We start from the raw sequence: 13,246 nt of genomic DNA on the forward strand, positions 1-13,246 counted from the left end.
CTCCAAGGGAAAAAGTTTCAAATTGACTTGACCCTAAGCTGTGTAAGTTTGGGGGCATTCACGGCAAACATTTTGCCGCATAATGCTAATAAGGTGCCACATAGTTGCTGGTGTGCCACAAATTTTCCAAAAATATGTAACCAATTATCGTCATAAACTTTACGTCACTGATAAGTGACGTAGTTAGTAATCTGGTATGGTTAAGTTCATAGATGTTGATTTCACGGAATTAAGGTTACTACGTTTTGTATTAAAATCATACCTTCCGCATAAATTTTCTAGCGACATCATGTATCGACGATATGGTCAAACTTTAATACCGAGCCACTACACAATGAATATCGCTTGGTACTATTTTAATACTGGGTTTTTCAGAGTGTATGTATATACCAACGAACCTTGATATGCAATTAACGGAGATTATATTTCATAAGCACGTGCCATGCCACCTCCCACACTCTAAGAAATGGGCTTAACATATTTTTGGGTTAAAAACTAGTCAACCTTGGTCGAGGTAAATTCAATCCGTAGTGGAGTAAAATTCATAACCCTAAATCATATTGTATACAAAATAACCTCGATACAGGTAAAAGCCACCAATTTACTCGTGGGCGTATTACCGCAACCTCATATGGAGTTATGGTTATTTAGCTCGAGTAAAAAGTAGAGCGGGTATTTAGATTTCGCAAGCCAGACCACGCCGATGATTCAGTCTTTACGTAAGTATTTACGTCTCCTGCAGGACTTCGGAGAAAATATTTTGTTAATTATTTTAACTATTCAATTATTTGACATTTATCGATATGAATCAATCGGAGGTGCATAGAGTTCTCACGCAGTGTGGATTGGCCAAATATATCATTAAATTAGAAGGTAAGACAATTAAACCATTTTTACTTCAGTTATTTTGCAAATAATAATCAACGTTGGTAGTTAAATAATTGTGATTAATATTTTCTTCCAGAGCGTCATGTCACAGATGAAGATTTTCTGGAACAAGAGAGGACCTCGCAGAACTTATTACTATTATAAACTCAATTAAATAAAATATAAATTAATAATTAAAAAAGTTGATTTATTAGCATTTGGCGCATCTGGTATTGCAACCCATAAAAAAGTAACAGTGAACATAAAAAAGTGCCCGTATTAAAACTCTGCAGAGGTTCTGAGTAAAGTTTACCCGTAATAGGGCAAAACAGATTACCCCTTCTTAGGTTTATCGCCAACTCAACGTGAAGTAAAGTTGGTTACCCCTTTGCACTTCTGAGCTCGCTAACCCTGTACAGCGTCGTCGCTGTTTTTACCACACTACGAGTTGACTTTTACTCGGTATGGGCTTATTAGTTTTAAGTGTGCAGAATCGCTAGGTGGCACTTTGACCAATGTAGAGGCCTATGACAGCGACCTAATTGCAAGAGCAAAAAGGAAATATCTCGTGAAGAGGAAGATCTGATTCTTATGGAATAAAAATACTTCATTATATTTTTATTTGATTTCTTTATTTGAGTTTCACATTTGCAATAAACTCGTTTATAAAAAATTCGTGCATTTCATACATATATGATTTTGAAAGTTTATTTACTTATCCTAGAATAAAGACTACAATTAACACTAAATTATAAATATATTGTTACACGTAAGCTAGTTTTAATGAGTATCATCCTAATTATTTATTGCATGACCTTTGTGGTTACGTTTCTTTGCGAGAGTGTTTTTATTTGCTTTTTTAGCGACGGCATCTTTTCTAGATTCGGGGCATCTATATTCAGTGTATCCTCGGTCAAACCTTGAATCAACAAGCTCCGGTGCCAAGTCGTTGTCCCAAAAATATTCCATATTGATTTTCATAGTCTCCCATAGCTTATCTGTGTCATTACTGCGGGAAATTCTTTCTAGATGATATCCGACTGGTGTCCAAACAAAGAAATCGCACCACTGACGGTTTGTAACGTAAATTTGCATTATAACCTGGTAATAATACGCATGAGAACGTTTCAACCGGAGTTGTCCATCACGGTTTTCAAGGCAACTTGTTTTTGGTGAAAATGTGGGCCAGTCTTTTGGATCTTTATCACGAATAGAAGGGGGGCATTTTACTTCTAATAAACCGTCGTCATCCAGAACTCGGTCAGGACTTGCTGCGAAAATTCCGTTATTCAAATCAACAAAGAGTCCACATTTTTTAACTGATCCTGGGATCAATCCCTTTACCATCTCGTAAGCCTTTATAGCATTTTCTTCGTTATTCTTGCCATACTCCATCAACGGGATCAGACACTCTTTTCCCAAAGTGTTTATTCAGCGTGCAAGTATTGTCCGTTTTGCGGCCCAGTTTGCTAATTAAATGAGCATTTGATGCTGTTATTCGTTTTATTCTTTCAATCTGCCACCTCGAACTACCTGATTGATCTCTAGTCTGTTGTTCAATCTCTTGCTGTTGATATATATCAACTTGCAATGACTGTTTTAACAAGGCTATTGATGCCGCTAATACATCCTCTGACATATCTGGCTTGACTGGATTACACCCATAATTTTTGTCACCCCTTCCATTACTAGGCACCGGAAATACAAGTTTTCTAGCTGCCTTAGGTTTTTTAGATCGGCATCTTTCTCTGTACGAAACAGCATATCGTCTCCTCCATGGACTGGATGGAGGTTTGTTGAATAGTGTTGTATAAATTTTGGCAGGCCAGAATGAGCAGTTGTTATAAGAGAACACAGCTGCAAGCATTCTGTGTCGGTAAAGACCCTTCTGGCCAAGATTTTTTCTTTTTCCTTCCATAAACTTATTAGCAACTGACATAAAGCTCTCTGAAGCATTGCTTGTCTGGTTTTCCATCAAACTATAGCTCTCGTTGGCTATTTTCCTCAGGGCTGATTGTAAGGGTTCCCAAAAACTGCACGACATCATAGCCGTCACGCTGTCTGCTTCAACCGCTTTAGTAGAGTCATTGGGATCGCAAAAATATGATTCGCAATTGTGATGACGTCCAAAAATGTGGAACGGAATATTGAGGATATCGTGTTGTAGATTTTTCCAACAATCATTTGTTTTGTTTTGAAGATAATGCTTTACAGCCATTTTAATGGCTACTGGAATCCGAGGTAGATGTTTATTTAAATTGCGTCTCTCTTCTATGGAAATGTTTTTTGCATTTTTTCCTGTTATTTTGTTCATTGCCAGTGCCATGCATATCTTTGTTAAATTTTTGTACAAGTGGTTTTTACATTCAATTTTTTTTAGCTTTAATTCCTGGATACACGTCTTCAATATTTGCATGCACAGAAGAATCACCATCCCCAATAAATTTTCTATATACTAGTCCGTGTAGTCGACTTTGAGCAAACCCGGATTTTAAAATATGTGATTCCATCGCAGTAGCTGGACCTGACCAATTCTTAGGACAATCGTGGTCTTGATTTTCAATGTTACCTTTATCGCATACAATGCAGGTACTGCATCGAGTATCAGCAAATATTATTTTCTTCGTTTGCATTCCTATTATTACACCAATGCCACAATTAGCTGTGTACGAATGACCATAACTTCTTTTTGACCACCCGCCGTCAACACATACTGTTATTGCTGCATACCTAACTCCTTCAACTATAACAAAACTGTTTGCTTCTATAGCCAGCTCCCTTTCTCGGGCCAGGTTCTCCTTCATCTCTTGTGCAAACGCATCCTCCTTTAGGGCCTTGCAGTTTACCTCGGCTTTTTTAAATGTTCTATAATCTGGGCACGGGAGATCCATAGTTGTTAGTAACGACGTTCCAGCCGAAAACCCAACGGGAGAACATTCACACCCCCATGTAAAACTATCGTTAATTGACAGAGTATTGCAGTCTGAATCGCTGCAAATAACAGCAACCCAGCCACAGGCGCATTTAAAAACGCATTCCGTCGATAATCCTTTCCGCCTTTCTAAATCCAACGAAATTTTCGCAACGCTACAGCTGGAGCAATGAGACGATATGTCACTAATTCCATCAATCAAGCTCTTGAACGATAAAATTCTCCTTCCGGAAGTGTTTTTAACGTATATGCTTTCAAAATATTCAGCAGATTGCTGGTAGTTAATTATTACTTGTGGTTCAATTGTCCGCTCTGGTTCAACTGTCCGCTCTGGTTCAATTGTCCGCTCTGGTTCAATTGTCCGCCTTGTACGGCCAAGATGGCTGAGACGGCACAAAGAATTTTCTCTCCTGCTCATTTTTAACTTAGATATAGTAGGCATATTTTAAACTAACATAAACAAAACACGACAATATTTGTAACTTAACGTAAACTAATAATTGTGGAAATCTAAATAAATTAATTAAATAATAACTACAATTTATACTACAATCCAATTACTCGTAATAACTACAATTTATTACAGAGAATGTGTACGACATGATGAAGAGTCCCCCGCGTTGTACTTATTGATAACAATTCAAATGGAAATGCGAGAGGGACGACGTTGTCGTGGTTGACTAGAATCGAGACAAAAAGTAACAGTTAGTTGAAAGTTTGATAATAAATACGTGCTGGTGGCTTACGTATTGACAACAATTCAAATGGAAATGCGAGAGGGCCAACGTGGTCGTAGTTGACTAGAATTGAGACAAAAAGTAACAGTTAGTTGAAAGTTTGATAATAAACACGTGCTGGTGGCTTACGTATTGCCAACAATTCAAATGGAAATGCGAGAGGGACGACGTGGTCGTGGTTGACTAGAATCGAGACAAAAAGTAACAGTTAGTTGAAAGTTTGATAATAAACACGTGCTGGTGGCTTACGTATTGCCAACAATTCAAATGGAAATGCGAGAGGGACGACGTGGTCGTGGTTGACTAGAATCGAGACAAAAAGTAACAGTTAGTTGAAAGTTTGATAATAAATACGTGCTGGTGGCTTACGTATTGACAACAATTCAAATGGAAATGTGAGAGGGCCAACGTCGTCGTAGTTGACTAGAATTGAGACAAAAAGTAACAGTTAGTTGAAAGTTTGATAATAAATACGTGCTGGTGGCTTACGTATTGCCAACAATTCAAATGGAAATGCGAGAGGGACGACGTTGTCGTAGTTGACTAGAATCGAGACAAAAAGTAACAGTTAGTTGAAAGTTTGATAATAAATACGTGCTGGTGGCTTACGTATTGCCAACAATTCAAACGGTGAGACATACGATGATACGAACCAGCCCCCTGTGGTTAATAATTTTTTAACAATTAAATAAACTCACATTACAAAAATCTCGAGTACTTACCCCTTCCCTCTCAAATTCAGCCAACTGTAATGCACACCTCAATTCGAATAAAGTTTGCTACTCTTTATCGTGACCAAATATGGTCGTACCTATTGATAAGTCAGTTGGAACAGGAGAAAAAACTCAACGTATCAAGAACAACACGAAAAAAAACACCAAGAGACTTTTTATACATTTCGCGGTGTTGCACTTCACCCCATTTCGAGGAAAAAATATGAAAAATATGCGATTTCAAATGGCATCATCTCCGTGAGTTTAGCATTAAATTCAATTGTTTTTAGCAAAATGGAAACCTAATTTATTTGTTTATAAAACCTTGGTAGTTTCACTTTAATTTACTCAGTTTTCACTGAGATAGGCGAGCATTTGTTACTGAAAACTGATAAATGCTCGCATATCTCAGTGAAAACTGAATAAATCTAAGTGAAACTGCCAAGGTTTGATAAACCAATAAATTAGGTTTCCATTTTGCTAAAAAGAATTGAATTACATGCGATATTGACAGAGATGATGCGATTTTAAATCGCAATTTTAGTTTCCATGCATCTTTATGGACAGGGAGAGTTCACTGCTGAACAGGGGTGGAAGGAATTGCATCATCCTTCTCTGCCTTAAATGTATATAAACATATATTTTTTTAATTGGCATCGAGCTGGCCTAGAAACTTGTCATCCTAAATTTTAAAATAAGTTCCCAGAGCAGCGAAATTATTTAAAATGATCTGATTTAAATGATGACTTTCCCTTAAGATGTCAGTCTTTTATCAAACTATTTAACTACATAATTTCAGGCACAATCTGCGCTGAAGGCCGTTCGTCCGACCAACTTACTATTGACGGGACTGGGACTCAATTCTACTTCCAGAACGGATCTGACCCTTCTCACCTCATCGTTGTCCCGAACGACCGCACCCAAGCTTTAGCCGAGGGGTGGAGTAACAACAAGTGCTTCGTCGGCATGGGGGTGCACAATTGGTTCCAACAGGAAAAGTTCCAGGAAACGAATTGCAACTATTTTCGACCTGCCTTCCTTCTCTACAATTTGAGAAATAAATTGATCGGCTTCGGATTTCATCATGTCGGCAAATCCTTTTCCAACAGGGTCGAACATCCGCCAGCTGCCGTGGCTAAGGTGAGTTCACTTTTCTGAAGGAATGATTTTTTAATAAAATTTGCTTTAAGTACGGTGTTGATTTCATAATTATGTCCGATATCAACCAATTAGATTTCCATAAATTCATCTAGTTCCATATTTCAGAGATTTTTAGCGAAAAACTCAAAAAACTCAACAATTTTTTAACATTGATCGGTGTAGGGAAAATTACAAACGTTGGAAAAAAAATATCAAAATAGTCAAAATTTTATTATCGAATTTTCCACAAAATCTCAAAGAAATATTTTTTAAAAGAAATTTTGATGTCAGGGTAATTTATGCATGAATTATGGCCACTGATGTATTCATTTCTGCAGTTGGAGATTTTTTTAACCACATTTTTTAGTATTGAAACTTGATAAATTCTGAAATTTCTCAATTTGCAGTCGATCGTCGGATCCTCAGTTTCACAATGTCTGGTCGATTTGGCGTCTGATGGAGGTGTTGGTATCACAACGATGCACGTGTTCATGATTAAAAACCCACAATTGCAGAATTGTATCATATAAAAAATTAGTATGCCTTATTCCGTTACACAAGCAAAATGAAGAAGAAACAATAAATCTATTTATATAGTTGCAACCAAACTCACAATAACATCTTGAATTATTTTAATTTCGAAATTACACACTCTAAATAAAAATGCGTAAAATTTACCCAAGGTTGGGTAAAAAGGAGGATGACACAACAAAAAGGTAAAATTTACCCAACATTGGGCAAATTTTACGCAACTTTGGATAAATTTTGCACAACGTTGGACAAATTTTACCTTCTAGTTGTGTCATCCTCTTTTTTTACCCAACCTTGAGTAAATTTTACTCATTTTTATTTAGAGTGCATGAAAACTCGATATCATTAAATTTTGGCTAATTTGACAGCAAGCATGACTGAATAATTGTGTGTCAAATGTAGATAGAGGGGTAAGAAAAAGTATTGAGACACTTTGGAATGTTAATAGCGGGATGGGCAAAAACTAGCTTTTGAAATCTCAAATTATTGTGGAATAAGGTAAATATATCTGGCTACATGTGCCCAAAATTTCAGAAGTTTTCCTCGAAAGAAAAATTTCCTATACCATTTCAAAACGAGCAAGTCGAGAATCGAATTTTTTGTAAGTACCAAAATCTGAGCGAGAAAGACTCCAAGAAGGCCTGACTACATTTCAACGGGGAGGGGTGTGGCCGTATAAAAATTGAAACATGCATAAAAAGTATGGAGAATCCGAAAATGTAAACTTCAAATGACCACCATTTGAAAAAAACCATCATATCGACCCCTCAAAAGTTAAAAACGATTGAATCGTTTTTTGAAAATTGTCCATCCACGTCGGTGCCTGATGCCGCCATGAAGTCAAAGATAAATCCAAACTACTTGTATCATATTAAGGCCCATAAAATGGGGGTTAAAACATATGCAAAGAAATCTCCAGCAAAACATACGGGAACTGAAGAAAAAATAGTAATCGCACGACCTCCCAAGCTTTACAACAAAATCTCACCAAAAAAGTTGGTCACTGACGATTAATCATACGTTCTTAAAAACGTGGCACAAACTCCAGGAGGGCAATTTTCTTATGGGAAATATATCTCCCAACTGAAAACTGAAGAGAAATTAAAATGTTTTTCGAAATATCCCAAAAAATCTCAGGTTTGGCTGGCGTTCCGTCAATTTGGGCATGTTTCGGACCCCCCATTTCAGAAGGGCTGTGGGGACGCACAGGTTTGTTTTCGGAAATGTATGATAGACCGCCTGATTCCTTTCATCAATGAGTATCAAAAAATATAAAATGTAATTTTTCGGACCGAACTTGGACTAATCCACAATCGAACAACTATCAAGGGAGAATCGAAAAAAAAATTCGGTTTGACGTCGAAAAATGGAAACCCTATATACATCCCTCATCTTCGACCAATAAAAAAATGTCGGCTATGTGTAAGAAGGAATACTCCCAGCTTTGGGAAACAGTCGATGATTCAAAAAAGTTTTGGTTCCTGGGGCAGAAAATTAGCATTGAAGTTGCAAAGTCTTCCAAAAAAACAGTAATGACGGACGTGATGAAAAACGTTAAATATGAGATGGACAACATACTTTTGTCTTCTTTGTTGTCAGATATATTTATAATATTGTACCAAAATTTGAGACTTTTGGAATTATTTCTTGACCTTTTACGGGACAAAATATCCAAGTGTCTCAATACTTTTTCTTACCCCTCTATGTAACTACGCATTTAAATAAGGTGACTATTTGCTTTAATTTGTCCTCATCTTTACCTAGATAATTCTTGTTTCTCACATCTTGGCATTAAGTGTATGTACTCCCGTCAACCTTTGTTCGTACGCAATAAATATCCTGAGCAGATATATTTATTCAGTAATTAACGGTATGGGTTCCGGATTGATGGTCGACAAACGAGTTGTCGACACCTCATTGGTCGACAAACAACATGTCGCCAAACCAACTAGTCGCCAATCTCATCTTGTCGACAGAAGACTGGTCGGCCCAGTAGGTCGGTCGACATGTCATATTGGTCGCCAATTTCAATTTGTCGACAAAATATGTAGAGAGCAGAGACAAAGTATCAGGACACTAGGTAATTCGGCCTCAAAATGGTCAAAAATGATTTTTTGAAATTTCAATTTTTTGTAGGATGTTGTAAACATTACTGACGCTAGGGATCCGCGAAGAAACGAGACATTAATACATTACCCACTTCGTATTTAGTCTTTTTCGTCGCGCCCGCCATTTGTGCTTTTACGGAAGACTTTGCAACTTCATTGTTAATTTTCTCCCTCCGTAACCAAAATTTTCTTTAAGTTTCGACTGTTTCACAAAGCTAGGAGTATGTCTTCTTACCTACTAGGCCCAGGCAAGCTGAAAGTAGCTCTTTACTTCAAAACCGCTGGAGATAATAAAAATCTAATAAGTGCATTGGATTCGTCGTGCGATTTTCTATAAGAAATATAATTTCACTTTCAACTACTTGCAACGCATATCGGTAGGGAAAATCGTGAAAGGACGCAGGAGACAAAAATTTTCCACCTAAAAATTCGGAGGAGAAATACTCAATTTGAAAACTACTACAGAAATCGAAGATGAACTTTAATTTAGTCCAGAGGATCACAAAAATGTTCACTGGGATTGGGTTGACTAAGAACAGTCGAAGAAGTATTTTTTTAAAACTTCAAACGACCACACCCATTGGCAAGGCGCTGAAGGGTAGAATCCGAAAAAAATTACGGAATTTCACCGGAAACTAGCATTACAGCTGACAGTGTCGCTGCAGATTATCCAACGAGTGCTCAAACTGAACCTTGGACTTCAGGCTTCGAAACGTGGATCTTGCCATCTGATGATTATCCTCCAAAGGAAAACTAGATTTAAGAAATGAAGGGCCCCCCTGAGGCGGTGCGCTCCAAAAAAAGTGAAGTGGATTCTGTTAACAGATGAGGATATTTTGGCCGTGGAGCAATTTTTTAACAAACAAAACGACATTTTTACGCAAAATCTATCAAAGAGAGTTCCCAATAATTTACACGGAATTAATATGTACATAAGCGTACAGAATTAAGCTTGAAGAGGCTCACGCAAGACTAAAGGAAGAAGCTTTGAATGAGCACTTGCCCCCTTTAAAAATGGTCAACAAGGTAAAATCGATGTATCCAATTGATGTGATAAATTAATTATGACATAATTAACCCATAAAATTGAACTATCCTTATGCATTTGGGCAGTGGATGGAACCTTTGACATAATGACTAAACTTTATGGGCAACTGATGACGATACCCGGGATTACACCTGATGAAGTCGTAATCGTAATACCTTTGGTAATGGATAATGGACTCTGTGATAATGGATAAGGATAGGATTTTCTGACTTTTTTAACTGGAGTAGCCTATAACATGAATGGGACGAATTGTAAATGCCAGCGAAAATCTGCACGTGGCACAAAAGGAGGTGACCAGCCTGAATTTCAGGAAGCTTTAACACAAATTATTTTGTTGCCTGATTCTGATCCGGCACCATCTAAGCCATCCTCATCATTTGACCAACCATTCTCCTCACCTTTAATTACCTCTCGTCGTGGAAAACGACACATGCTTACTAATCCTAAGTCTGGTCGCAAAGCTAATTCGTTTAGCTTAAAAAGTGTAATATTTTTAAATTTCTGGATAATTGGTACCAAATCAAGTGTTTGCATATACAACTTCCCTTGCAAGTATTTCTTACAACTTTTAATTGGCGTCGACCAATTTATTGTCGACCAGTTAAGATTGGCGACCAATATGCCATGTCGACCGATGTACTGCGTCGACTTGTCGTCTGTCGACAAGTTGAGATTGGCGACTAGCTGTTTTGGCGACATGTTGTTTGTCGACCAATGAGGTGTCGACAACTCGTTTGTCGACCATCAGCCACCAACCCAAGAATGAATGATTTTATTGGAAAGATTTTACCGACGAAAACTTAAAAACTCGATTCATCTAAACTACATTATATTATAAATGTTATTAAAATTTATTCAATTCTTTAATAAATAGATACATACACTCCAATTTATACCTTTTGTTCCAATCAGATATATAAAAAATTCAATAAAAAATTTAAAAATGTAATTTAACAATTACAATTTCGAAAATCCAAGAAAACACAAATTTATGCAAATTTATTCTATTAATTTTACTGTCTGAGACACCTCCCCTTCACATAATTGATTACATGGATAACCAAAGTGAATCTCTCAGAGTTTTCGTCCGGTATTTCGCAATTGAATGTTTGCTCAACGGTGCTTATCAGATGGGCAAAATCGAGGGAATCTGCGCCTAAATCGTTGACGAAGGACCAATTATCTCTAATTTCTCCAATCTTGACACCAAATTGTTCAGAAATGATCCTTTTAACCGTCGAGGCTACATCTTCCTTCAAAGACTTAGGCTCTCGAAGCGATAAGACTGGGTTTTCGGGGTATGGTGAGATTTCACGGATTTGCCGCAAATCAAGATTCGTAACTAGGGTTGCCGCGGGTAGCGAAAATGCTACCCGTTACCCGACCCGCTACCCGCAGCACCACTACCCGTACCCGCACGGGTACCCGTGCGGGTTCCCGTTACCCGCTACCCGTTTTGAGAATTAAGTTAAGAAGTAACCATCCTTCAGAATAAATTTGATTTAATCAATTATTTGTTCATTTGGGCTGACAAGTAATTTGAGGTAATGCTATGCAAGTAACGAATGCCAGAATTTGGTAGATGTCATTAGATGTTTTTGCAACCAAGGTTTAAGCTTACAATGGATCCTTTTTTTAGCTATACGGGGATTTCTTATTGAAGTATATCAAAAAATCAAGCCAAAAATGAGGAATTACATATCACTTATCTTACTGTTGAATACCCCATTTGACGAAAACTATTGGGGGCAAAGTCCAAAGTCCACCATGGTTTTCGTCCAGTGGAGATCGCTAATATTTTTCTTCAAAGTGGCCATTCAGCGGAAAGTATCACGCTATTCCTAATTTTTGGCGATAAATTCGCTTGAGAATCTTCAGGATTGAATCTTTGTATAGCTTGAAAAAGGTTCAATTTAAGTTTGTTTTTTTGAAATTTTGATTTAAATGAAGTTTTCATGAAAAAATTGTCCACAAATGAAATTTTTACTTTCAATCGGATTTAGGTTTTTTACCTTCAAAGCACAAATTAAAATCTCGTCAGTCTTACAAAAGTACACACAAATCAGAGTATAGCGGGCTGCCCAAGTTTTTCGGGCATGCCCTGCCCAGCCCAGCCCACGTGGGCATGGGCCGGGCGGGCACAAAAGAGATGGGCTGGGCCGGGCTGGGCATTTTACTGCCCAAGAAATTCGGGCCGGGCTGGGCTGGGCATTGAAAAAGTGCAGCCCAGCTACTCTCTGACACAAATACAAGTCAAACCGATATTTGAGAGCAGACAAATGATGTTGAGAAAATTTGATTTCTCCGCATTTTCGGGAAGTGAAAAGCATTTTAGACTGGCGTAGGCTTCTGTGACCTCTGAAAAGACACACTCGCTGTCAACGCTAGTTGCTGGCAAATGGTAAATTTTGGAATGGAGAAATAATACATTGACGCTTTTGTTGGTAAATGGACTAACTTGCTACTAACTTCGTTTGTGAACTGATTTATGTAGAAAATTAAATAAAAACGGTAGTACCCGTTACCCGTGCGGGTAGTTCTCGCTACCCGCAGATAACGGGTACCCGCAAGAATCGTGCGGGTATGCGGGTAACGGGTACCCGACCCGTTACCCGCGGCAACCCTATTCGTAACTATTTTTTTATCTGACATTAAGCTTCGTCCATGTCGTGTGGCATCAATGTCTTCGAATTCAGGTTGGAATTGCGTCTGAAATTATTTTATTAAATATGTATCAGCAGTATTTAAGGAAAACTCTAATTTAAAAATTTTAATACGACGTATCGTTCATTCCAAAAAATCAACAAACTTAGTGCATATGGCACAAAGCCAAAATAAATTTTAAAAAATTAAACTTTTTTGATTTCTTTAAAATTATGTAGAACACAAATTATCTACTCAGGACAATTTACATACCTCATATCCCCCAGAATGCTTCGGTCTTCTCATTGTTGCAGTTAAGCCGGCCCCACTCGAATGACACAGGGTGGCAATCAGCTCAAGAATTATGAGGAGCAAAGTAATTCCGATATTATTGGGACGCATGGTACTAAATATGTTTCCAGAAATTTATTTCGAAAAAAATACCGAAGCTGAAAATATTTATGTATTTTATGTGGTAAAAACGAGGGAAAGTACAACTCATACCTGTGTAAGTTGGCTAAAGGTTG

General features: G+C 37.6%; 1 long non-coding RNA gene across 1 annotated transcript; it reads right to left on the reverse strand.

The window, feature by feature from the left end:
* Positions 1 to 12,731: 12,731 nt before the first annotated feature.
* LOC118437294 lies at positions 12,732 to 13,246 on the reverse strand. The gene is made up of 3 exons (XR_004836002.1): positions 13,224 to 13,246; positions 12,993 to 13,125; positions 12,732 to 12,785 (listed from the first exon to the last, which is right to left on the reverse strand). It is a non-coding gene; the product is annotated as an uncharacterized LOC118437294 (long non-coding RNA).

The sequence above is a fragment of the Folsomia candida genome, unplaced genomic scaffold, assembly GCF_002217175.1.
Source record: "Folsomia candida strain VU population unplaced genomic scaffold, ASM221717v1 Fcan01_Sc013, whole genome shotgun sequence".
NCBI classification, from domain to species: domain Eukaryota; kingdom Metazoa; phylum Arthropoda; class Collembola; order Entomobryomorpha; family Isotomidae; genus Folsomia; species Folsomia candida.